This window comes from Oncorhynchus kisutch, unplaced genomic scaffold (assembly GCF_002021735.2).
Source record: "Oncorhynchus kisutch isolate 150728-3 unplaced genomic scaffold, Okis_V2 Okis09a-Okis19a_hom, whole genome shotgun sequence".
NCBI classification, from domain to species: domain Eukaryota; kingdom Metazoa; phylum Chordata; class Actinopteri; order Salmoniformes; family Salmonidae; genus Oncorhynchus; species Oncorhynchus kisutch.
The window spans coordinates 8266169-8291324 of record NW_022261985.1 but is presented as its reverse complement, the minus strand read 5'-3'; the positions used below and the strand labels follow the sequence as shown (position 1 = coordinate 8291324).

The 25156-nt window shown below is 49.7% G+C and overlaps 1 pseudogene; it reads left to right on the top strand.

The window, feature by feature from the left end:
- LOC109877256 (fibroblast growth factor receptor substrate 2-like) overlaps positions 1 to 25156 on the top strand; it is an 81049-nt pseudogene that overhangs the window by 49893 nt on the left and 6000 nt on the right.

Below are 25156 nucleotides of genomic sequence, written 5' to 3'. Positions count from 1 at the left end.
CTTCTAATGCTCCGTGTGTTTGACGGCAGGCTGGCGCTGCGTAGGCCTAGTTCACCTTCTAATGCTCCGTGTGTTTGACGGCAGGCTGGCGCTGCGTAGGCCTAGTTCACCTTCTAATGCTCCGTGTGTTTGACGGCAGGCTGGCGCTGCGTAGGCCTAGTTCACCTTCTAATGCTCCGTGTGTTTGACGGCAGGCTGGCGCTGCGTAGGCCTAGTTCACCTTCTAATGCTCCGTGTGTTTGACGGCAGGCTGGCGCTGCGTAGGCCTAGTTCACCTTCTAATGCTCCGTGTGTTTGACGGCAGGCTGGCGCTGCGTAGGCCTAGTTCACCTTCTAATGCTCCGTGTGTTTGACGGCAGGCTGGCGCTGCGTAGGCCTAGTTCACCTTCTAATGCTCCGTGTGTTTGACGGCAGGCTGGCGCTGCGTAGGCCTAGTTCACCTTCTAATGCTCCGTGTGTTTGACGGCAGGCTGGCGCTGCGTAGGCCTAGTTCACCTTCTAATGCTCCGTGTGTTTGACGGCAGGCTGGCGCTGCGTAGGCCTAGTTCACCTTCTAATGCTCCGTGTGTTTGACGGCAGGCTGGCGCTGCGTAGGCCTAGTTCACCTTCTAATGCTCCGTGTGTTTGACGGCAGGCTGGCGCTGCGTAGGCCTAGTTCACCTTCTAATGCTCCGTGTGTTTGACGGCAGGCTGGCGCTGCGTAGGCCTAGTTCACCTTCTAATGCTCTGTGTGTTCAACTGCAGGCTGGCGCTGCGTAGGCCTAGTTCACCTTCTAATGCTCCGTGTGTTCAACGGCAGGCTGGCGTTGCGTAGGCCTAGTTCACCTTCTAATGCTCTGTGTGTTTGACGGCAGGCTGGCGCTGCGTAGGCCTAGTTCACCTTCTAATGCTCTGTGTGTTTGACGGCAGGCTGGCGCTGCGTAGGCCTAGTTCACCTTCTAATGCTCTGTGTGTTTGACGGCAGGCTGGCGCTGCGTAGGCCTAGTTCACCTTCTAATGCTCCGTGTGTTTGACGGCAGGCTGGCGCTGCGTAGGCCTAGTTCACCTTCTAATGCTCCGTGTGTTTGACGGGGTTGGAATGAGGGGGATTGTGTTCATAACGGTACAGGGTACAGAACACTACCAGTAGACTAACAGCTACAGCTCTCTCTAGCTCCTCCTCTTCCTCCCCTTCACCTCTCTCTCTGTTGGTACGCTCATGTTTTCTCCCACATTCTCTTGGCCGTTATCCACAGAAATGGAGCTGGTAGTCGATGGTGTTGAGAAGTTGTGTTAGTTGCTAACATTCTTCAACGGTAGCCTATATTGGTGTTAGTACTAACTCCCCCACTACCCTCCAGTTGTCTTTTGGTTTGGCCATGCTACCTGGCTGTGTGCCATCCCAGCCTGCCTGCTGCTGAGGACGTGTAGGTGTGCTGGGCAGGGCGACTCGTCCAGGGGCCCGGCTAAGAATAGGCCAGGAAGGAATGTGAGAGAGCCATGAAGATCCTTCATCTGAGAGAGACGTCGGGAGGAGAGAGGGAGGGAGAGAGGGAGGGAGAGAGAGAGAGAGAGGGAGGGAGAGAGAGGGAGAGAGAGAGAGGAAGGGAGAGAGAGGGAGGGAGGGAGGGAGGGAGGGAGGGAGGGAGGGAGGGAGGGAGGGAGGGAGGGAGGGAGGGAGGGAAAGAACGGTCAGATAAGGTTGGGGTCTATCTGAGGGTAAACAGCCTCAAGGGAACTTCAGACACACACAACAAGCTGAACTGACCGCCCACACTCTCTCTGTGTCTCTCGCTCTCGCTCTCTCTCTCTCGGTCTCTCTGTCTTTGTGTGTGGTTCCCTCTCGGTCTCTCGGTCTCTGTGTGTGGTTCCCTCTCTGTCTCTCGGTCTCTGTGTGTGGTTCCCTCTTTGTCTCTTGGTCTTTGTGGGTGGTTCCCTCTGTTTCTCGGTCTCTGTGTGTGGTTCCCTCTCTGTCTCTCGGTCTCTGTGTGTGGTTCCCTCTTTGTCTCTCGGTCTTTGTGGGTGGTTCCCTCTGTTTCTCGCTCTCTGTGTGTGGTTCCCTCTCTGTCTCTCGGTCTCTGTGTGTGGTTCCCTCTGTCTCTCGGTCTCTGTGTGTGGTTCCCTCTCGGTCTCTCGGTCTCTGTGTGTGGTTCCCTCTCTGTCTCTCGGTCTCTGTGTGTGGTTCCCTCTTTGTCTCTTGGTCTTTGTGTGTGGTTCCCTCTGTCTCTCGGTCTCTGTGTGTGGTTCCCTCTCTGTCTCTCTGTTTCTCGGTCTCTGTGTGTGGTTCCCTCTGTCTCTCGGTCTCTGTGTGTGGTTCTCTCTCTGTCTCTCTCTGTCTGTGTGTGGTTCTCTCTCTGTCTCTCTGTCTGTGTGTGGTTCTCTCTCTGTCTCTCTCTGTCTGTGTGTGGTTCTCTCTCTGTCTCTCTGTCTGTGTGTGGTTCTTTCTCCTCCATCCATCCCCTCTGCCCATGGAGAGTAGAACTCAGAACAAAGCACCGCTCGTCAGGCCCTTTGCCTTGCTGGGTAAAAAGCAGAGGCCAGAGATGGTTCATGTGTCAGACAGAGAGACAAACCATGGTGTTTATGTTTGATCTCTTTCTAGAGAAAGAGAGGAGGGGGGGCAGGGTAGAGGGAGAGAGAAGTAGAGAGGGAAATTGAAGGAGAGAGGACTAAGGAGAGACAGAGAGAGGACTAAGGAGGGACAGAGGGAAGGAGAGAGGACTAAGGAGGGACAGAGGGAAGGAGAGAGGACTAAGGAGGGACAGAGAGAGGAGAGAGGACTAAGAGGGACAGAGAGAGGAGAGAGGACTAAGGAGGGACAGAGAGAGGACTAAGGAGGGAAAGAGGGAATGAGAGAGGACTAAGGAGGGAGAGAGGACTAAGGAGGGAGGACTAAGGAGGGACAGAGAGAAGAGAGGACTAATGAGGGACAGAGAGAGAAGGAGAGAGGACTGAGGGACGGAGAGAGGACTGAGGAACGTAGAGAGGACTGAGGAACGTAGAGAGGACTGAGGGACGGAGAGAGGACTAAGGAGGGGCAGAGAGAGGACTAAGGAGGGGCAGAGAGAGGACTAAGGAGGGGCAGAGAGAGGACTAAGGAGGGACAGAGAGAGAAGGAGAGAGGACTGAGGGACAGAGAGAGGACTGAGGGACAGAGAGAGGAGAGGGAGGACTAAGGAAGGACAGAGAGGGGAGGAGAGAGGACTAAGGGACAGAGAGAGGAGAGGGAGGACTAAGGAGGGACAGAGGGAAGGAGAGAGGACTAATGGGAGCCAGAAAGAGAAGGAGAGAGGAGAGGGAAATTGAAAGAGAAGGTGATGGGACAGAGGGAGAAGGGGGTAGAAGGAGAATGAGAGAGGGGAGGGGAGGGAGGAAAAGAGACAGAGAGAGAAGGAGGGAGAAGGGGGTAGAAGGAGAATGAGTGAGGGGAGGGGAGAGGACTGAGGGACAGAGAGAGGAGGGAGAAGGGGGTAGAAGGAGAATGAGAGAGGGGAGGGGAGAGGACTGAGGGACAGAGAGAGAAGGAGGGAGAAGGGGGTAGAAGGAGAATAAGAGAGGGGAGGGAGGGAAAGAGACAGAGAGAGAAGGGGGTAGAAGGAGAATGAGAGAGGGGAGGGGAGAGGACTGAGGGACAGAGAGAGAAGGAGGGAGAAGGGGGTAGAAGGAGAATAAGAGAGGGGAGGGAGGGAAAGAGACAGAGAGAGAAGGGGGTAGAAGGAGAATGAGAGAGGGGAGGGGAGGGGAGGGAAAGAGACAGAGAGAGAAGGGGGTAGAAGGAGAATGAGAGAGGGGAGGGGAGGGAGGGAGGGAAGAGACAGAGAGAGAAGGGGGTAGAAGGAGAATGAGAGAGGGGAGGGGAGGGGAGGGGAGGGAAAGAGACAGAAGTATAAAGGAGCTGTATGACGTGTGCTTTCTCTCAGCATGGCCAGCGTCTCTACATTCATTATGGAAGTATGTACTGTAGCTTGGAGACTGAGGGCAAGTGTTGTCACATGCTTCCTAAACAACCGGTGTAGGGTAGAGTCCAGCGAGTGGGTAGAGTCCAGCGAGTGGGTAGAGTCCAGCGAGTGGGTAGAGTCCGGCGAGTGTGGGTAGGGTCCGGCGAGTGTGGGTAGAGTCCGGCGAGTGTGGGTAGAGTCCGGCGAGTGTGGGTAGAGTCCGGCGAGTGTGGGTAGAGTCCAGCGAGTGGGTAGAGTCCAGCGAGTGGGTAGCGTCCAGTGAGTGTGTGTAGAGTCCGGTGAGTAGGTAGCGTCCGGTGAGTGTGTGTAGAGTCCAGTGAGTAGGTAGAGTCCAGTGAGTAGGTAGAGTCCAGTGAGTAGGTAGAGTCCAGTGAGTAGGTAGAGTCCAGCGAGTAGGTAGAGTCCAGCGAGTGGGTAGAGTCCAGTAGGTAGAGTCCAGTAGGTAGAGTCCAGTGAGTAGGTAGAGTCCAGTGAGTAGGTAGAGTCCAGTGAGTAGGTAGAGTCCAGTGAGTGGGTAGAGTCCGGCGAGTGTGGGTAGGATCCGGCGAGTGTGGGTAGAGTCCGGCGAGTGTGGGTAGAGTCCGGCGAGTGTGGGTAGAGTCCGGCGAGTGTGGGTAGAGTCCGGCGAGTGTGGGTAGAGTCCGGCGAGTGTGGGTAGAGTCCAGGTGGGTAGAGTTTGGGTGGGTAGAGTCCAGCGAGTGGGTAGAGTCCGGCGAGTGTGGGTAGAGTCCGGGTGGGTAGAGTCCGGCGAGTGTGGGTAGGGGCCGGCGAGTGTGGGTAGAGTCCGGCGAGTGTGGGTAGAGTACGGGTGGGTAGAGTCCGGTGAGTGTGGGTAGGGGCCGGCGAGTGTGGGTAGAGTCCGGCGAGTGTGGGTAGGGGCCGGCGAGTGTGGGTAGAGTCCGGCGAGTGTGGGTAGAGTCCGGCGAGTGTGGGTAGAGTCCGGCGAGTGTGGGTAGAGTCAGGCGAGTGTGGGTAGAGTCAGGCGAGTGTGGGTAGAGTCAGGCGAGTGTGGGTAGAGTCCGGCGAGTGTGGGTAGAGTCCGGGTGGGTAGAGTCAGGCGAGTGTGGGTAGAGTCCGGCGAGTGTGGGTAGAGTCCGGCGAGTGTGGGTAGAGTCCGGCGAGTGTGGGTAGAGTCCGGGCGAGTGTGGGTAGAGTCCGGCGAGTGTGGGTAGAGTCCGGCGAGTGTGGGTAGAGTCCGGCGAGTGTGGGTAGAGTCCGGCGAGTGTGGGTAGAGTCCGGCGAGTGTGGGTAGAGTCCGGCGAGTGTGGGTAGGAGCCGGCGAGTGTGGGTAGAGTCCGGCGAGTGTGGGTAGAGTCCGGGTGGGTAGAGTCCGGCGAGTGTGGGTAGGGTCCGGCGAGTGTGGGTAGAGTCCGGCGAGTGTGGGTAGAGTCCGGCGAGTGTGGGTAGAGTCCGGCGAGTGTGGGTAGAGTCCGGCGAGTGTGGGTAGAGTCAGTGCAAGAGAGGTACTGTAAAAAAGGGTCAGTGCAGGAAGTCCAGGTAGCCACTGGATTAGCTATTTAGCAGTCTTGTTTAGTAGTCTTGTTTAGCAGTCTTGTTTAGTAGTCTTGTTTAGCAGTCTTGTTTAGTAGTATTGTTTAGTAGTCTTGTTTAGCAGTCTTGTTTAGTAGTCTTGTTTAGTAGTCTTGTTTAGCAGTCTTGTTTAGTAGTCTTGTTTAGTAGTCTTGTTTAGCAGTCTTGTTTAGTAGTCTTGTTTAGCAGTCTTGTTTAGTAGTCTTGTTTAGCAGTCTTGTTTAGTAGTCTTGTTTAGTAGTCTTGTTTAGTAGTCTTGTTTAGCAGTCTGGTTTAGTAGTCTTGTTTAGCAGTCTTGTTTAGCAGCCTTGTTTAGCAGTCTTGTTTAGCAGCCTTGTTTAGCAGTCTTGTTTAGCAGCCTTGTTTAGCAGTCTTGTTTAGCAGCCTTGTTTAGCATTCTTGTTTAGCAGTCTTGTTTAGTAGTCTTGTTTAGCAGTCTTGTGGTTTGGGGATAGAAGCTGTTCAGAGTCCTGTTGGTTCCAGACTTGGTTTATCGGTACCGTTTGCCGTGTGGTAGCAGAGAGAACAGTCTAGGACTTGGGTGGCTGGAGTCTTTGAAAATGTTTTGGGCCTTCCTCTGACACCGCCTGGTATAGATGTTATGGATGGCAGGGAGCTCGGCCCCAGTGATGTACTGGGCCGTACTCACCACCACCTGTACCGCCTTGTGGTCAGGTGCCTTGCAGTTGCCGTATCAAGTGGTGATGCAACCAGTCGAGATGCTCTCGATGGTGCAGCTGTATAACTTTTTGAGGATCTGAGGGCCCATGCCAAAACTTTTCAACCACCTGGGGGTGGGGGAAAGAGGCCGTGTCCTCTTCACAACTGTGTGGGTGTGTGTGGATGGGGGCGGTTGTTGCTGACGTTGAGGGAGAGGTTGTTGTCGTGGCACCACACTGCCAGGTGACTGACCTCCTCCCTATAGGCTGTCTCATCATTGTCAGTGATCAGACAGGCAACCTGGTTAACCCTCGCTGTACGCATGGCCTCTCTGTACACACGCGCACACACGCACACACACACACACACACACACGCACACACACGCACACACACACACGTACACACACGCGCGCGCACACACACACACACACACACAGGTTTTCAGTACATACATCATGTGGTTTCTCTAATCTATTTGCATCATGTGGTTTCTCTAGTCTATTTGCATCATGTGGTTTCTCTAGTCTAGTTGCGTCATGTGGTTTCTCTAGTCTAGTTGTGTCATGTGGTTTCTCTAGTCTAGTTGCGTCATGTGGTTTCTCTAGTCTATTTGCGTCATGTGGTTTCTCTAGTCTAGTTGCGTCATGTGGTTTCTCTAGTCTAGTTGCGTCATGTGGTTTCTCTAGTCTATTTGCGTCATGTGGTTTCTCTAGTCTATTTGCATCATGTGGTTTCTCTAGTCTAGTTGCATCATGTGGTTTCTCTAGTCTAGTTGCATCATGTGGTTTCTCTAGTCTAGTTGCGTCATGTGGTTTCTCTAGTCTATTTGCATCATGTGGTTTCTCTAGTCTATTTGCGTCATGTGGTTTCTCTAGTCTAGTTGCATCATGTGGTTTCTCTAGTGCGTCATGTGGTTTCTCTAGTCTATTTGCGTCATTTGGTTTCTCTAATCTATTTGCATCATGTGGTTTCTCTAGTCTAGTTGCATCGTGGTTTCTCTAGTCTAGTTGCATCATGTGGTTTCTCTAATCTATTTGCATCATGTGGTTTCTCTAGTCTATTTGCGTCATGTGGTTTCTCTAGTCTAGTTGCATCATGTGATTTCTCTATTTGCGTCATGTGGTTTCTCTAGTGCGTCATGTGGTTTCTCTAGTCTATTTGCGTCATGTGGTTTCTCTAATCTATTTGCGTCATGTGGTTTCTCTAGTCTAGTTGCATCATGTGGTTTCTCTAGTCTAGTTGCATCATGTGGTTTCTCTAATCTATTTGCATCATGTGGTTTCTCTAGTCCAGTTGCGTCATGTGGTTTCTCTAGTCTATTTGCGTCATGTGGTTTCTCTAATCTATTTGCATCATGTGGTTTCTCTAGTCCAGTTGCGTCATGTGGTTTCTCTAGTCTATTTGCATCATGTGGTTTCTCTAGTCTATTTGCGTCATGTGGTTTCTCTAGTCTAGTAGCGTCATGTGGTTTCTCTAGTGCATCATGTGGTTTCTCTAGTCTATTTGCGTCATGTGGTTTCTCTAGTCTAGTAGCGTCATGTGGTTTCTCTAGTGCGTCATGTGGTTTCTCTAGTCTAGTAGCGTCATGTGGTTTCTCTAGTGCATCATGTGGTTTCTCTAGTCTATTTGCATCATGTGGTTTCTCTAGTCTAGTTGCGTCATGTGGTTTCTCTAGACTAGTTGCATCATGTGGTTTCTCTAGTCTAGTTGCATCATGTGGTTTCTCTAATCTATTTGCATCATGTGGTTTCTCTAGTCTATTTGCATCATGTGGTTTCTCTAGTCTATTTGCATCATGTGGTTTCTCTAATCTATTTGCGTCATGTGGTTTCTCTAGTCTATTTGCATCATGTGGTTTCTCTAATCTATTTGCATCATGTGGTTTCTCTAGTCTATTTGCATCATGTGGTTTCTCTAGTCTATTTGCGTCATGTGATTTCTCTAGTCTAGTTGCGTCATGTGGTTTCTCTAGTCTAGTTGCGTCATGTGGTTTCTCTAGTTGCATCATGTGGTTTCTCTAGTCTAGTTGCGTCATGTGGTTTCTCTAGTGCATCATGTGGTTTCTCTAGTGCATCATGTGGTTTCTCTAGTCTAGTTGCGTCATGTGGTTTCTCTAGTCTAGTTGCGTCATGTGGTTTCTCTAGTCTAGTTGCGTCATGTGGTTTCTCTAGTGCATCATGTGGTTTCTCTAGTCTAGTTGCATCATGTGGTTTCTCTAGTGCATCATGTGGTTTCTCTAGTCTAGTTGCGTCATGTGGTTTCTCTAGTCTAGTTGCGTCATGTGGTTTCTCTAGTCTAGTTGCGTCATGTGGTTTCTCTAGTGTATCATGTGGTTTCTCTAGTCTAGTTGCGTCATGTGGTTTCTCTAGTGCATCATGTGGTTTCTCTAGTGCATCATGTGGTTTCTCTAGTGCATCATGTGGTTTCTCTAGTGCATCATGTGGTTTCTCTAGTCTATTTGCGTCATGTGTTTTCTCTAGTCTAGTTGCATCATGTGGTTTCTCTAGTCTAGTTGCGTCATGTGGTTTCTCTAGTGCATCATGTGGTTTCTCTAGTGCATCATGTGGTTTCTCTAGTGCATCATGTGGTTTCTCTAGTGCATCATGTGGTTTCTCTAGTGCATCATGTGGTTTCTCTAGTCTATTTGCGTCATGTGTTTTCTCTAGTCTAGTTGCATCATGTGGTTTCTCTAGTGCATCATGTGGTTTCTCTAGTGCATCATGTGGTTTCTCTAGTGCATCATGTGGTTTCTCTAGTGCATCATGTGGTTTCTCTAGTCTATTTGCGTCATGTGGTTTCTCTAGTCTAGTAGCGTCATGTGGTTTCTCTAGTGCATCATGTGGTTTCTCTAGTCTATTTGCGTCATGTGGTTTCTCTAGTCTAGTAGCGTCATGTGGTTTCTCTAGTGCGTCATGTGGTTTCTCTAGTCTAGTAGCGTCATGTGGTTTCTCTAGTGCATCATGTGGTTTCTCTAGTCTATTTGCATCATGTGGTTTCTCTAGTCTAGTTGCGTCATGTGGTTTCTCTAGACTAGTTGCATCATGTGGTTTCTCTAGTCTAGTTGCATCATGTGGTTTCTCTAATCTATTTGCATCATGTGGTTTCTCTAGTCTATTTGCATCATGTGGTTTCTCTAGTCTATTTGCATCATGTGGTTTCTCTAATCTATTTGCGTCATGTGGTTTCTCTAGTCTATTTGCATCATGTGGTTTCTCTAGTCTATTTGCGTCATGTGATTTCTCTAGTCTAGTTGCGTCATGTGGTTTCTCTAGTCTAGTTGCGTCATGTGGTTTCTCTAGTTGCATCATGTGGTTTCTCTAGTCTAGTTGCGTCATGTGGTTTCTCTAGTGCATCATGTGGTTTCTCTAGTGCATCATGTGGTTTCTCTAGTCTAGTTGCGTCATGTGGTTTCTCTAGTCTAGTTGCGTCATGTGGTTTCTCTAGTCTAGTTGCGTCATGTGGTTTCTCTAGTGCATCATGTGGTTTCTCTAGTCTAGTTGCATCATGTGGTTTCTCTAGTGCATCATGTGGTTTCTCTAGTCTAGTTGCGTCATGTGGTTTCTCTAGTCTAGTTGCGTCATGTGGTTTCTCTAGTCTAGTTGCGTCATGTGGTTTCTCTAGTGTATCATGTGGTTTCTCTAGTCTAGTTGCGTCATGTGGTTTCTCTAGTGCATCATGTGGTTTCTCTAGTGCATCATGTGGTTTCTCTAGTTGCATCATGTGGTTTCTCTAGTCTAGTTGCGTCATGTGGTTTCTCTAGTGCATCATGTGGTTTCTCTAGTGCATCATGTGGTTTCTCTAGTGCATCATGTGGTTTCTCTAGTGCATCATGTGGTTTCTCTAGTGCATCATGTGGTTTCTCTAGTCTATTTGCGTCATGTGTTTTCTCTAGTCTAGTTGCATCATGTGGTTTCTCTAGTGCATCATGTGGTTTCTCTAGTGCATCATGTGGTTTCTCTAGTGCATCATGTGGTTTCTCTAGTGCATCATGTGGTTTCTCTAGTTGCATCATGTGGTTCCTCTAGTGCATCATGTGGTTTCTCTAGTGCGTCATGTGGTTTCTCTAGTCTAGTTGCATCATGTGGTTTCTCTAGTCTAGTTGTAATCTATTAGTCTCTAGTCTAGTTGCATCATGTGGTTTCTCTAGTCTAGTTGCATCATGTGGTTTCTCTAGTCTAGTTGTAATCTATTAGTCTCTAGTCTATTACAAGGCTTTCTGCACTCCTATTTACAGCCAAGACCTACATTGATTGTAAATGTTGATGCATTTTACATTCCTGTCAGTTGGAGGGTTAGATTAGCCTTGCCAGTCAGGGGTGTTAACTGTTCTCTAGGTACAGGTCTAGGATCAGATCCCCCTCCCCCAATCCTAACATTAACCATTAGTGGGGAAAATGCTAAACAGACCCAGGATCAGCTCCCCCTCCCCCAATCCTAACATTTACCATTAGTGGGGAAAATGCTAAACTGACCCAGGATCAGATCCCCCTCCCCCAATCCTAACATTAACCATTGGTGGGGAAAATGCTAAACAGACCCAGGATCAGATCCCCCCTCCCCCAATCCTAACATTAACCATTAGTGGGGAAAATGCTAAACAGACCCAGGATCAGATCCCCCTCCCCCAATCCTAACATTAACCATTGGTGGGGAAAATGCTAAACAGACCCAGGATCAGATCCCCCCTCCCCCAATCCTAACATTAACCATTAGTGGGGAAAATGCCAAACTGACCCAGGATCAGTGTCTGGAGGTCATTTCACCTACCAGCCAGAGGAGTCAGGACTTCCCCCCAGTCAGGTGAGCCTGTTGGTTGGAGGCTGTGCCTGGTGGTACGGCACAGAGCTGTGTGTGTGTGTGTGTGTGTGACTGTGTGTGTGTCTGTGTGTGTGTGACTGTGTGTGTGTGTTTGTGTGTGTGTGTGTGTGTGTGTGTGTGTGTGTGTGTGTGTGTGTGTGTGTGTGTGTGTGTGTGTGTGTGTGTGTGATACTGCATGTACGCACGCGCATGTAGATTTGGTGTCCTCCCCCCTCTACATGTGGGGGCGTCAAGGTTCATGTAGATTTGGTGTCCTCCCCCCTCTACATGTGGGGGCGTCAAGGTTCATGTAGATTTGGTGTCCTCCCCCCTCTACATGTGGGGGCGTCAAGGTTCATGTAGATTTGGTGTCCTCCCCCCTCTACATGTGGGGGCGTCAAGGTTCATGTAGATTTGGTGTCCTCCCCCCTCTACATGTGGGGGCGTCAAGGTTCATGTAGATTTGGTGTCCTCCCTCCTCTACATGTGGGGGCGTCAAGGTTCATGTAGATTTGGTGTCCTCCCCCCTCTACATGTGGGGGCGTCAAGGTTCATGTAGATTTGGTGTCCTCCCCCCTCTACATGTGGGGGCGTCAAGGTTCATGTAGATTTGGTGTCCTCCCCCCTCTACATGTGGGGGCGTCAAGGTTCATGTAGATTTGGTGTCCTCCCCCCTCTACATGTGGGGGCGTCAAGGTTCATGTAGATTTGGTGTCCTCCCCCCTCTACATGTGGGGGCGTCAAGGTTCATGTAGATTTGGTGTCCTCCCCCCTCTACATGTGGGGGCGTCAAGGTTCATGTAGATTTGGTGTCCTCCCCCCTCTACATGTGGGGGCGTCAAGGTTCATGTAGATTTGGTGTCCTCCCCCCTCTACATGTGGGGGCGTCAAGGTTCATGTAGATTTGGTGTCCTCCCCCCTCTACATGTGGGGGCGTCAAGGTTCATGTAGATTTGGTGTCCTCCCCCCTCTACATGTGGGGGCGTCAAGGTTCATGTAGATTTGGTGTCCTCCCCCCTCTACATGTGGGGGCGTCAAGGTTCATGTAGATTTGGTGTCCTCCCCCCTCTACATGTGGGGGCGTCAAGGTTCATGTAGATTTGGTGTCCTCCCCCCTCTACATGTGGGGGCGTCAAGGTTCATGTAGATTTGGTGTCCTCCCCCCTCTACATGTGGGGGCGTCAAGGTTCATGTAGATTTGGTGTCCTCCCCCCTCTACATGTGGGGGCGTCAAGGTTCATGTAGATTTGTTTTCATTTCTCAGTCAGCCTACAGGAAGCCTTCTAAACTGTTGATCATTTATCGTGTTCTCTCTCTCTCACACACACACACACACACACACACACACACTGTTAAGACAACACTCTCTGGTTCTATAATCACTCATTGTTTACTACGTAGTGGAAACCACCCACCCAGAGTATTTGGTTGTTGTCACGGTGATGGTGAGACTTTAAATGGTAATAGTCTGTCTGGCTGCTTTGTCTGGGTAACCTGAGACCTTGATGGAACCAGGTTACCTGATCGGCTGCTTTGTCTGGGTAACCTGAGACCTTGATGGAACCAGGTTACCTGATCGGCTGCTTTGTCTGGGTAACCTGAGACCTTGATGGAACCAGGTTACCTGATCGGCTGCTTTGTCTGGGTAACCTGAGACCTTGATGGAACCAGGTTACCTGATCGGCTGCTTTGTCTGGGTAACCTGAGACCTTGATGGAACCAGGTTACCTGATCGGCTGCTTTGTCTGGGTAACCTGAGACCTTGATGGAACCAGGTTACCTGATCGGCTGCTTTGTCTGGGTAACCTGAGACCTTGATGGAACCAGGTTACCTGATAGCTGGGCTGAGCTGGGCTGTGTCGTGTAGCTAGTCACTCATTTCAATGTGTTCCAGTAAATCACTGTAGCTCCAAATCTTAAATCATCTTGTTGTATCATATCAAATAAACAGATGTTTAACTGTTGGGTTGTGTGGAAGTAGATTTGTGTGTGTGTGTGTGTGTGTGTGTATTATCAATCCCTAATGTGTCCAAGGCCTTTCTGTAAGCAGAGAGACTGCCTCTACAACCTATTTCTGAAAGTAGGTTTGTTTCAAATGTAGGTTCTAATATGGAGCTAGTGGTTCTCTGCGTGTAGGTTCTAATATGGAGCTAGAGGTTCTCTGCGTGTAGGTTCTAATATGGAGCTAGTGGTTCTCTGCGTGTAGGTTCTAATATGGAGCTAGAGGTTCTCTGTGTGTAGGTTCTAATATGGAGCTAGAGGTTCTCTGCGTGTAGGTTCTAATATGGAGCTAGAGGTTCTCTGCGTGTAGGTTCTAATATGGAGCTAGAGGTTCTCTGCGTGTAGGTTCTAATATGGAGCTAGAGGTTCTCTGCGTGTAGGTTCTAATATGGAGCTAGAGGTTCTCTGCGTGTAGGTTCTAATATGGAGCTAGAGGTTCTCTGCGTGTAGGTTCTAATATGGAGCTAGAGGTTCTCTGCGTGTAGGTTCTAATATGGAGCTAGAGGTTCTCTGTGCGTTTGCCTCAGAGTGCTGAAGGAAGACACAATGGCTAGAGGTTCTCTGTGCGTTTGCCTCAGAGTGCTGAAGGAAGACACAATGGCTAGAGGTTCTCTGTGCGTTTGCCTCAGAGTGCTGAAGGAAGACACAATGGCTAGAGGTTCTCTGTGCGTTTGCCTCAGAGTGCTGAAGGAAGACACAATGGCTAGAGGTTCTCTGTGCGTTTGCCTCAGAGTGCTGAAGGAAGACACAATGGCTAGAGGTTCTCTGTGCGTTTGCCTCAGAGTGCTGAAGGAAGACACAATGGCTAGAGGTTCTCTGTGCGTTTGCCTCAGAGTGCTGAAGGAAGACACAATGGCTAGAGGTTCTCTGTGCGTTTGCCTCAGAGTGCTGAAGGAAGACACAATGGCTAGAGGTTCTCTGTGCGTTTGCCTCAGAGTGCTGAAGGAAGACACAATGGCTAGAGGTTCTCTGTGCGTTTGCCTCAGAGTGCTGAAGGAAGATGGCCGCCTTGGCAGATCATTTTTTGTTTTATGAAAGATTGAGTAGGCAGATATAGCCTGGAGCCTCCCAATCTAATTAGTCTGGTGTGACACACACACACACACACACACACACACACACACACACACACACACACACACACACACACACACACACACACACACACACACAGATACGTATATGCACACACACACGCATGCATACACACACGTACTGCTCACAAGCACACACACACACACACACACACACACACACACACACACACACACACAGACACACACACACACACACACACACACACGGCTGCTTGTACAAACACACACACACACACACACACACACACACACACACACACACACACACACACACACACACACACACACACACACACAGATACGTATATGCACACACACACGCATGCATACACACACGTACTGCTCACAAGCACACACACACACACACACACACACACACACACACACACACACACACACACACAGACACACACACACACACACACACACACGGCTGCTTGTACAAACACACACACAGAATCTTGACGCCCCATGTATCTGGTTAATACTCTCTACCCGTCGCTCAGGTACCAGCCAGTCAGTCAGCCCCCACCGGCCACCCAGTCTCTATATGTTTTCATTTGTATTACCTCACCCTCCACTTCTCACCTGCAGCACACCTCCTCTTCACTGGCATCTCCTCTTCTCTGTTACCTGGCATGGAGCTCAGTGTCAAGACCGAGCAGGGTTCTGTGAGGTGACTTCATCTCTCTGTCTCTCTCTCTCGGTCTGTCTCTGTCCCTCCCTTTCTGTCTCTCTGTCCCTCCCTCTCGGTCTCTCTCTCTCTGTCTCTCTCTCTCCCTCTCTGTCTCTCTCCTTGTCTGTCTCTCTCTCTCTGTCCCTCCCTCTCTGTCTCTCTGTCCATCTCTCCCTCTCTGTCTCTCTGTCCCACTCTCCCTCTCTGTCCCTCTCTCTCTGTCTCTCTCCGTGTCTGTCTCTCTCTCTCTGTCTATCTGTCCCTCTCTCCCTCTCTGTCTCTCTGTCTCTCTGTCCCTCTCTCCCTCTCGGTCTCTCTGTCCCTCCCTCTCGGTCTCTCTCCGTGTCTGTCTCTCTCTCTCTGTCTCTCTCTGTCCCTCTCTGTCTCTCTCCTTGTCTGTCTCTCTCTATCTGTCCCTCTCTGTCCCTCCATCTCTGTCTCTCTGTCCCTCTGTCCCCCTCTGTCTCTCTGTCCCTCTCTGTCTCTCTGTCCCTCTCTCTCTGTCTCTCTCCGTGTCTGTCTCTCTCTCTCTGTCTATCTGTCCCTCTCTCCCTCTCTCTCTCTGTCCCTCCCTCTCTCTCTCTCCGTGTCTGTCTGTCTGTCTGTCTCTTCCTCTCTCTCTCTCTCTCTCTCTCTCTCTGTCCCTCTCTCTCTGTCCCTCTCTCTCTGTCTCTGTCTCTCCCTCTGTCTCTCCCTCTGTCTCTCCCTCTGTTGTAGTCCTCTCTAATATACTGTCATCTGTAGTGTGTTGGAGTCATCTCTAATGGACTGTCATCTGTAGTGTGTTGGAGTCCTCTCTACTAATGTACTGTCATCTGTAGTGTGTTGGAGTCCTCTCTAATGTACTGTCATCTGTAGTGTGTTGGAGTCCTCTCTAATGGACTGTCATCTGTAGTGTGTTGGAGTCCTCTCTATTGGACTGTCATCTGTAGTGTGTTGTAGTCCTCTCTACTAATGTACTGTCATCTGTAGTGTGTTGGAGTTCTCTCTAATGTACTGTCATCTGTAGTGTGTTGTAGTCCTCTCTACTAATGTACTGTCATCTGTAGTGTGTTGTAGTCCTCTCTATTGGACTGTCATCTGTAGTGTGTTGTAGTCCTCTCTACTAATGTACTGTCATCTGTAGTGTGTTGGAGTGCATTTGAATGACAAAGCATCCATATTGAATCTCTGCCTCTCTCTCCTCTGCAGGCTGATGTGAGGGGACCATGATGAGGACAGGCCATGGTGAGGTGTGACTCAGGACCCAGCGCTGGGGAGGGCACCTGGAACATTGATGGATACTGGATATAGGTTAGACCTGTGTGCTGTATGTCAATGTCAGCAACTAGCTGGGACTGGATATAGGGGACTAGAGATAGACTAGTAGTGGTTAGATATAGGGGACTAGAGACAGACTAGTAGTGGTTAGATATAGGGGACTAGAGACAGACTAGTAGTGGTTAGATATAGGGCACTAGAGATAGACTAGTAGTGGTTAGATATAGGGCACTAGAGACAGACTAGTAGTGGTTAGATATAGGGGAATAGAGATAGACTAGTAGTGGTTAGATATAGGGCACTAGAGACAGACTAGTAGTGGTTAGATATAGGGCACTAGAGACAGACTAGTAGTGGTTAGATATAGGGCACTAGAGACAGACTAGTAGTGGTTAGATATAGGGGACTAGAGATAGACTAGTAGTGGTTAGATATAGGACACTAGAGACAGACTAGTAGTGGTTAGATATCGGGCACTAGAGACAGACTAGTAGTGGTTAATTATAGGGCACTAGAGACAGACTAGTAGTGGTTAGATATAGGGGACTAGAGACAGACTAGTAGTGGTTAGTTATAGGGGACTAGAGACAGACTAGTAGTGGTTAGATATAGGGGACTAGAGACAGACTAGTAGTGGTTAGATATAGGGCACTAGAGATAGACTAGTAGTGGTTAGATATAGGGCACTAGAGACAGACTAGTAGTGGTTAGATATAGGGGAATAGAGATAGACTAGTAGTGGTTAGATATAGGGCACTAGAGACAGACTAGTAGTGGTTAGATATAGGGCACTAGAGACAGACTAGTAGTGGTTAGATATAGGGCACTAGAGACAGACTAGTAGTGGTTAGATATAGGGCACTAGAGACAGACTAGTAGTGGTTAGATATAGGGCACTAGAGACAGACTAGTAGTGGTTAGATATAGGGGAATAGAGATAGACTAGTAGTGGTTAGATATAGGGCACTAGAGACAGACTAGTAGTGGTTAGATATAGGGCACTAGAGATAGACTAGTAGTGGTTAGATATAGGGCACTAGAGATAGATAGGAGATAGATCCTTGATATAAGGGAGTTAGTGTGGTGGTGTTATTACAGCCTGCCCTCTGCTGGCCGTTTTGGGGAAGTACAGCATCATCCAAAGGCAAATGTGTGTGAAAAAAAAAGTCATTTACTTACAGTAGTGAGTTCATACATTATCCTACTTTTCCCCGTACTGGTCCCCCATGGGAATCGAACCCACAACCCTGGCGTTGCAAGTACCATGCTGTTAATTTGTCTTGATACCTGTTTGATCTGAAATGCAGACACGTGATGGTAAAGATTCCAGGGATCCTCACAGTTTCAGCTTGTCCAGGTCGCCGTTCCAGTCTGAGGGATAATGTCTGTGTTGTCTCTCCTCTGTCCTGTAGAGGTCAGATGGTGTTCTGAACGAGACATGGGTAGCTACTGTAGCTGTCCTGACAAAGACTTCCCTGATAAGCATCAGAGCAAATTCAAGGTGGGTCCCCTTCTCTCTGCCTCCTCCCTCCCTCTTCTCCGTCCCTCTGTTAAAGTACAAAAGGGAAAATAAATAAACATAAATATGGGTTGTATTTACAATGTTGTTTGTTCTTCACTGGTTGCCCTTTTCTTGTGGCAACAGGTCACAAATCTTGCTGCTGTGATGTCACACTGTGGAATTTCACCCAGTAGATATGGGAGTTTATCAAAATTGTGATTGTTTTCAAATTCTTTGTGGATCTGTGTAATCTGAGGGAAATATGTGCCTCTAATATGGTCATACATTTGGCAGGAGGTTAGGAAGTGCAGCTCAGTTTCCACATCATTTTGTGGGCAGTGAGCACATAGCTGGCCTCCTGTCTGTCTGTCTGTCTGTCTGTCTGTCTGTCTGTCTGTCTGTCTGTCTGTCTGTCTGTCTGTCTGTCTGTCTGTCTGTCTGTCTGTCTGTCTGTCTGTCTCTCTCTCCCCCCTGTCTCTCTCCCTCCCTCCCTCCTCTCTCTCACCCCTCTCTGTCTCTCCCTCCCCCCTCTCTGCCTCTCCCTCCCCCTCTCTCTCCCCCCTCTCTCTCCCTCCCTGCCCCCTCTCTGTCTCTCCCTCCCTCCACCCTCTCTGTCTCTCGCTCCCTCCACCCTCTGTCTCTGTCTCTGTCGCTCTCTCTCTCTCTCTCCCCCCTGTCTCTCTCCCTCCCCCTCTCTGTCTCTCCCTCCACCCTCTGTCTCTCCCTCCCTCCCCCTCTCTGTCTCTGCTAACAATGTGCTGTAGACCTGATGCTAGTGCTACTGCTAACAATGTGCTGTAGACCTGATGCTAGTGCTACTGCTAACACTGTGCTGTAGACCTGATGCTAGTGCTACTGCTAACACTGTGCTGTAGACCTGATGCTAGTGCTACTGATAACAATGTGCTGTAGACCTGATGCTAGTGCTACTGCTAACACTGTGCTGTAGACCTGATGCTAGTGCTACTGCTAACACTGTGCTGTAGACCTGATGCTAGTGCTACTGCTAACACTGTGCTGTAGACCTGATGCTAGTGCTACTGCTAACACTGTGCTGTAGACCTGATGCTAGTGCTACTGCTAACACTGTGCTGTAGACCTGATGCTAGTGCTACTGCTAACACTGTGCTGTAGACCTGATGCTAGTGCTACTGCTAACACTGTGCTGTAGACCTGATGCTAGTGCTACTGCTAACACTGTGCTGTAGACCTGATGCTAGTGCTACTGCTAACACTGTACGGTACATGGCTGTGTGGAGTGTTCCCCACGGACTCAGACTATATAGAGGGTCAACTGTTAGTAGAAGCTACAGTAGTAATTCTGATTTTGTAACCCCTGTTAGTAAAACATTAATTAGAGATCACATGAATGGATACTTCAGAGTGGATGGATACTTCAGAGTGGATACTTCAGGGTCTTTCTTCAAGTATAATATGACTTGGAAGTGTCTTGTCACATCCATCCCAAGTTGAGACAGAGATTTTCTCATTGTTTATCACAGACTTGTTTTACTGATGGTTTTCTCATCCGTTCTGTGTGTCTCTCTCTCTCTCTCTCTCTCTCCTCTCCTCTCCTCTCCTCTCCTCTCCTCTCCTCTCCTCTCCTCTCCTCTCCTCTCCTCTCCTCTCCTCTCCTCTCCTCTCCTCTCCTCTCCTCTCCTCTCCTCTCCTCTCCTCTCCTCTCCTGGGAGCCATCAACAGGACCAATGGCCTCAAAGTGAATCTCACCACCCCTCGCCACCTAGCTGGCTGTTGTCTTTAACAGCAACATGGAAGTGATTCACCAGTGAACCCTAAAGCTTTTCCACCATGACTTACCTGAAGTGTTCTCTTTCTTCCTGTGATCCACGTCCAGAGCTTCTAGCTTCAACCCAGTCCAGACCAAGTGATAATAGTCCACCAACTGATTCTATGATAACCTCATGAGCACTATGTCTGTCTGTCTCTCTCCCTCTCCCTCTCCCTCTCTCTCTCTCTCTCTCTCTCTCTCTCTCTCTCTCTCTCTCTCTCTCTCTCTCCTTCTCTCTCTCTCTCTCTCCCTCTCTCTCTCTCTCTCTCTCCCTCTCTCTCTCTCTCCTTCTCTCTCTCTCTCTCTCCCTCTCTCTCTCTCTCTCTCTCTCTCTCTCTCTCTCTGTTCCTCTCTCTCTCTCTCCCCCCCCCCAGGTGATAAATGTGGATGACGATGGTAATGAGTTGGGCTCAGGCTTGATGGAGCTGACAGAGGAGGAGCTTATCCTCCACACCAGGAAACGTGACACCGTCAAGTGGCCTTACCTCTGTCTGCGTCGCTACGGTTACGACTCCAACCTCTTCTCCTTCGAGAGCGGGCGACGATGCCAGACTGGACAGGGTACGCACTGACCGTCAAATATTGCCTACTTTTTCTCACATATTATCAATCAATCAAATGTATTTTATAAGGGGAACTCCCGAGTGGCGAAGCGGTCTAAGGCATTGCTTGAGGCGTCACTACAGATCCGGGTTCGATCCCGGGCTGTGCCGCAGCCAGCTGCGACTGGGAGACCCATGAGGCAACGCACAATTAACCTAGCGTCGTCCGGGTTAGGAAAGGGTTTGGCTGGCCGGGATGTCCTTGTCCCATCGCCCACCCCTGCTGTGGGCCGGGCTCAGTGCACGCTGACACGGTCGCCAGGTGTACGGTGTTTCCTCCGACACATTGGTGCGGCTGGCTGGCTTCCGTGTCAAGCAGCAGTGTGTCAAGCAGTAGTGTGTCAAGCAGCAGTGTGTCAAGTAGCAGTGTGTCAAGCAGTAGTGTGTCAAGCAGCAGTGTGTCAAGCAGTAGTGTGTCAAGCAGTAGTGTGTCAAGCAGCAGTGTGTCAAGTAGCAGTGTGTCAAGCAGCAGTGCGGCTTGGCGGGGTCGTGTTTCTCGACCTTCGTCTCCCCGTACGAGGGTTACAGCGATCGGACTGTAACTATCAATTGGATGTCATGTAATTGGGGGTAATAATACAAAAATATAAATGTATTTCATGAGGCCTTTTTCACATCAACAGGTGTCAGAAAGTTATTTACAGATACCCAGCCTAAAACCCTGAAGAGGCAGAAGTATCTCTCTTCCTCTCCCTCTTCATATTAGACTCTATGAACCCTGGACACCTGAAGGATACACTGTGTTGTTTTATCAAACTACTCCTGAGGTTGTAGTCAGTGAACTGTGCTGTGATGTTGTAGTCAGTGAACTGTGCTGTGAGGTTGTAGTCAGTGAACTGTGCTGTGAGGTTGTAGTCAGTGAGGTTGTAGTCAGTGAGGTTGTACTCAGTGAACTGTGCTGTGAGGTTGTAGTCAGTGAACTGTGTTGTGAGGTTGTACTCAGTGAACTGTGCTGTGAGGTTGTACTCAGTGAACTGTGTTGTGAGGTTGTACTCAGTGAACTGTGCTGTGAGGTTGTAGTCAGTGAACTGTGCTGTGAGGTTGTACTCAGTGAACTGTGTTGTGAGGTTGTAGTCAGTGAACTGTGCTGTGAGGTTGTAGTCAGTGAACTGTACTGTGAGGTTGTAGTCAGTGAACTGTGCTGTGAGGTTGTAGTCAGTGAACTGTGCTGTGAGGTTGTAGTCAGTGAACTGTGCTGTGAGGTTGTAGTCAGTGAACTGTACTGTGAGGTTGTAGTCAGTGAGGTTGTACTCAGTGAACTGTGCTGTGAGGTTGTACTCAGTGAACTGTGCTGTGAGGTTGTAGTCAGTGAACTGTGCTGTGAGGTTGTACTCAGTGAACTGTACTGTGAGGTTGTACTCAGTGAACTGTGCTGTGAGGTTGTAGTCAGTGAACTGTGCTGTGAGGTTGTACTCAGTGAACTGTGCTGTGAGGTTGTAGTCAGTGAGGTTGTACTCAGTGAACTGTGCTGTGAGGTTGTAGTCAGTGAGGTTGTACTCAGTGAACTGTGCTGTGAGGTTGTAGTCAGTGAACTGTGCTGTGAGGTTGTAGTCAGTGAACTGTGCTGTGAGGTTGTAGTCAGTGAACTGTGCTGTGAGGTTGTAGTCAGTGAACTGTGCTGTGAGGTTGTAGTCAGTGAACTGTACTGTGAGGTTGTAGTCAGTGAACTGTGCTGTGAGGTTGTAGTCAGTGAACTGTACTGTGAGGTTGTAGTCAGTGAACTGTGCTGTGAGGTTGTAGTCAGTGAACTGTACTGTGAGGTTGTACTCAGTGAACTGTGCTGTGAGGTTGTACTCAGTGAACTGTGCTGTGAGGTTGTAGTCAGTGAACTGTGCTGTGAGGTTGTAGTCAGTGAACTGTGCTGTGAGGTTGTAGTCAGTGAACTGTGCTGTGAGGTTGTAGTCAGTGAACTGTGCTGTCAGGTTGTAGTCAGTGAACTGTGCTGTCAGGTTGTACTCAGTACTCAGTGAACTGTGCTGTGAGGTTGTAGTCAGTGAACTGTGCTGTGAGGTTGTAGTCAGTGAACTGTGCTGTGAGGTTGTAGTCAGTGAACTGTGCTGTGAGGTTGTACTCAGTGAACTGTGCTGTCAGGTTGTAGTCAGTGAACTGTGCTGTGAGGTTGTAGTCAGTGAACTGTGCTGTCAGGTTGTAGTCAGTGAACTGTGCTGTCAGGTTGTAGTCAGTGAACTGTGCTGTGAGGTTGTAGTCAGTGAGGTTGTACTCAGTGAACTGTGCTGTGAGGTTGTAGTCAGTGAACTGTGCTGTGAGGTTGTACTCAGTGAACTGTGCTGTCAGGTTGTAGTCAGTGAACTGTGCTGTGAGGTTGTAGTCAGTGAACTGTGCTGTCAGGTTGTAGTCAGTGAACTGTGCTGTCAGGTTGTAGTCAGTGAACTGTGCTGTGAGGTTGTAGTCAGTGAGGTTGTACTCAGTGAACTGTGCTGTGAGGTTGTAGTCAGTGAGGTTGTACTCAGTGAACTGTGCTGTGAGGTTGTAGTCAGTGAACTGTGCTGTGAGGTTGTAGTCAGTGAACTGTGCTGTGAGGTTGTAGTCATTGAACTGTGCTGTGAGGTTGTGCTGTAGGGTATAACTGACCCAGTTCCTGTAGGGTATAACTGACCCAGTACCTGTAGGGTCTAGCTGACCCAGTACCTGTAGGGTATAGCTGACCCAGTACCTGTAGGGTATAACTGACCCAGTACCTGTAGGGTATAGCTGACCCAGTACCTGTAGGGTATAGCTGACCCAGTACCTGTAGGGTATAGCTGACCCAGTACCTGTAGGGTATAGCTGACCCAGTACCTGTAGGGTATAGCTGATCCAGTACCTGTAGGGTATATCTGACCCAGTACCTGTAGGGTATATCTGACCCAGTACCTGTAGGGTATAGCTGACCCAGTACCTGTACCTGACCCAGTACCTGACCCAGTATATGATGTGTCTCTTTAAGGTGGTGAGCGGTGGGGTCTCACTGTGTAACTGTGTCTCTCCCTGCAGGTATCTTTGCCTTCAAGTGTGTGAGGGCAGAGGAGATGTTCAACGTGCTGCAGGACATCATGCACAACAACAGCATCAGTGTAGTGGAGGAGCAGGTGGTGGAGCTCAACCCTATAGAGACTACTGAGATGTCCCGCAAACCACACACTGCTGCTGCTGGTAAGACCTGACACACACACACACACACTGCTGGTAAGACCTGACACACACACACTGCTGGTTAGACCTGACACACACACACACTGCTGGTTAGACCTGACACACACACACACTGCTGGTAAGACCTGACACACACACACACTGCTGGTTAGACCTGAGACACACACTGCTGTTGGTTAGACCTGACACACACACACACACTGCTGCTGGTTAGACCTGACACACACACACTGCTGGTTAGACCTGACACACACACACACTGCTGGTAAGACCTGACACACACACACACTGCTGCTGGTTAGACCTGACACACACACACACACACACTGCTGGTTAGACCTGACACACACACTGCTGCTGGTAAGACCTGACACACACACACACTGCTGCTGGTTAGACCTGACACACACACACACACTGCTGGTAAGACCTGACACACACTGCTGCTGGTTAGACCTGACACACACACTGCTGGTTAGACCTGACACACACACACTGCTGCTGGTTAGACCTGACACACACTGCTGCTGGTTAGACCTGACACACACACACTGCTGCTGGTTAGACCTGACACACACACACTGCTGGTTAGACCTGACACACACTGCTGCTGGTTAGACCTGCACACACACACACACACTGCTGGTTAGACCTGCACACACACACACACTGCTGCTGGTTAGACCTGCATACACACACACACTGCTGGTTAGACCTGCACACACACACACACTGCTGCTGGTTAGACCTGCACACACACACACACTGCTGCTGGTTAGACCTGCACACACACACACACTGCTGCTGGTTAGACCTGCACACACACACACACACTGCTGGTTAGACCTGCACACACACACACACTGCTGCTGGTTAGACCTGCACACACACACACACTGCTGGTTAGACCTGCACACACACACACACTGCTGCTGGTTAGACCTGCACACACACACTGCTGCTGGTTAGACCTGCACACACACACACACTGCTGCTGGTTAGACCTGCACACACACACACACACTGCTGGTTAGACCTGACACACACACACACACACTGCTGGTTAGACCTGACACACACACACACACACACACACTGCTGGTTAGACCTGACACACACACACACACTGCTGGCTAGACCTGACACACACACACACACACTGCTGGTTAGACCTGACACACACACACACACACTGCTGGTAAGACCTGACACACACACACACACTGCTGGTTAGACCTGACACACACACACTGCTGGTTAGACCTGACACACACACACTGCTGCTGGTTAGACCTGACACACACACACACACTGCTGCTGGTTCCTGACACACACACACTGCTGCTGGTTAGACCTGACACACACACACACACACACACTGCTGCTGGTAAGACCTGACACACACACACTGCTGCTGGTAAGACCTGACACACACACACTGCTGCTGGTTCCTGACACACACACACTGCTGCTGGTTAGACCTGACACACACACACACACACACACTGCTGCTGGTAAGACCTGACACACACACACTGCTGCTGGTTCCTGACACACACACACTGCTGGTTAGACCTGACACACACACACTGCTGCTGGTTCCTGACACCTGAATCGTATGTCTCTCCTCTTCCCATCTCAAGGCTACTCTGTACCCACGTTACCGAACGGTATAGGACGCTACCCGTCGTTTGGTGAGGCCTCGTCGCGCCCTTCTAGCCGACACCCATCTGTAGGCAGCGCCAGGCTGCCCTCAGTGGGAGAGGAGTCATCACACCCCCTCCTGGTCTCAGACCAGTCGGTGAGAAAACACCCCTATAGTCATGGCCCCTGGTGGAGAACTGTTATTATCGTCATATGATGCGTTCAGCGCCTCTGACTGAGAAGCATTGACTTTGTTGTCGTTGTACGATCAGATTATTTCTCAACGGGTTGGTGTTTTGTCTTTGTATTTAGTTGGAAGATGTTGCTGATACAGAGCAGGGGAATGTGTCAGTGTGTGTTGTTAAACTCTCTCTCTCTCTCTCTCATCCCTCTCTCTCTCTCTCTCTCCCTCTCTCGCTCTCTCTCTCTCTCTCTCTCTCTCTCTCTCTCTCTCTCTCTCTCTCTCCTCTCTCTCTCTCTCTCTCTCTCTCTCCTCTCTCTCTCTC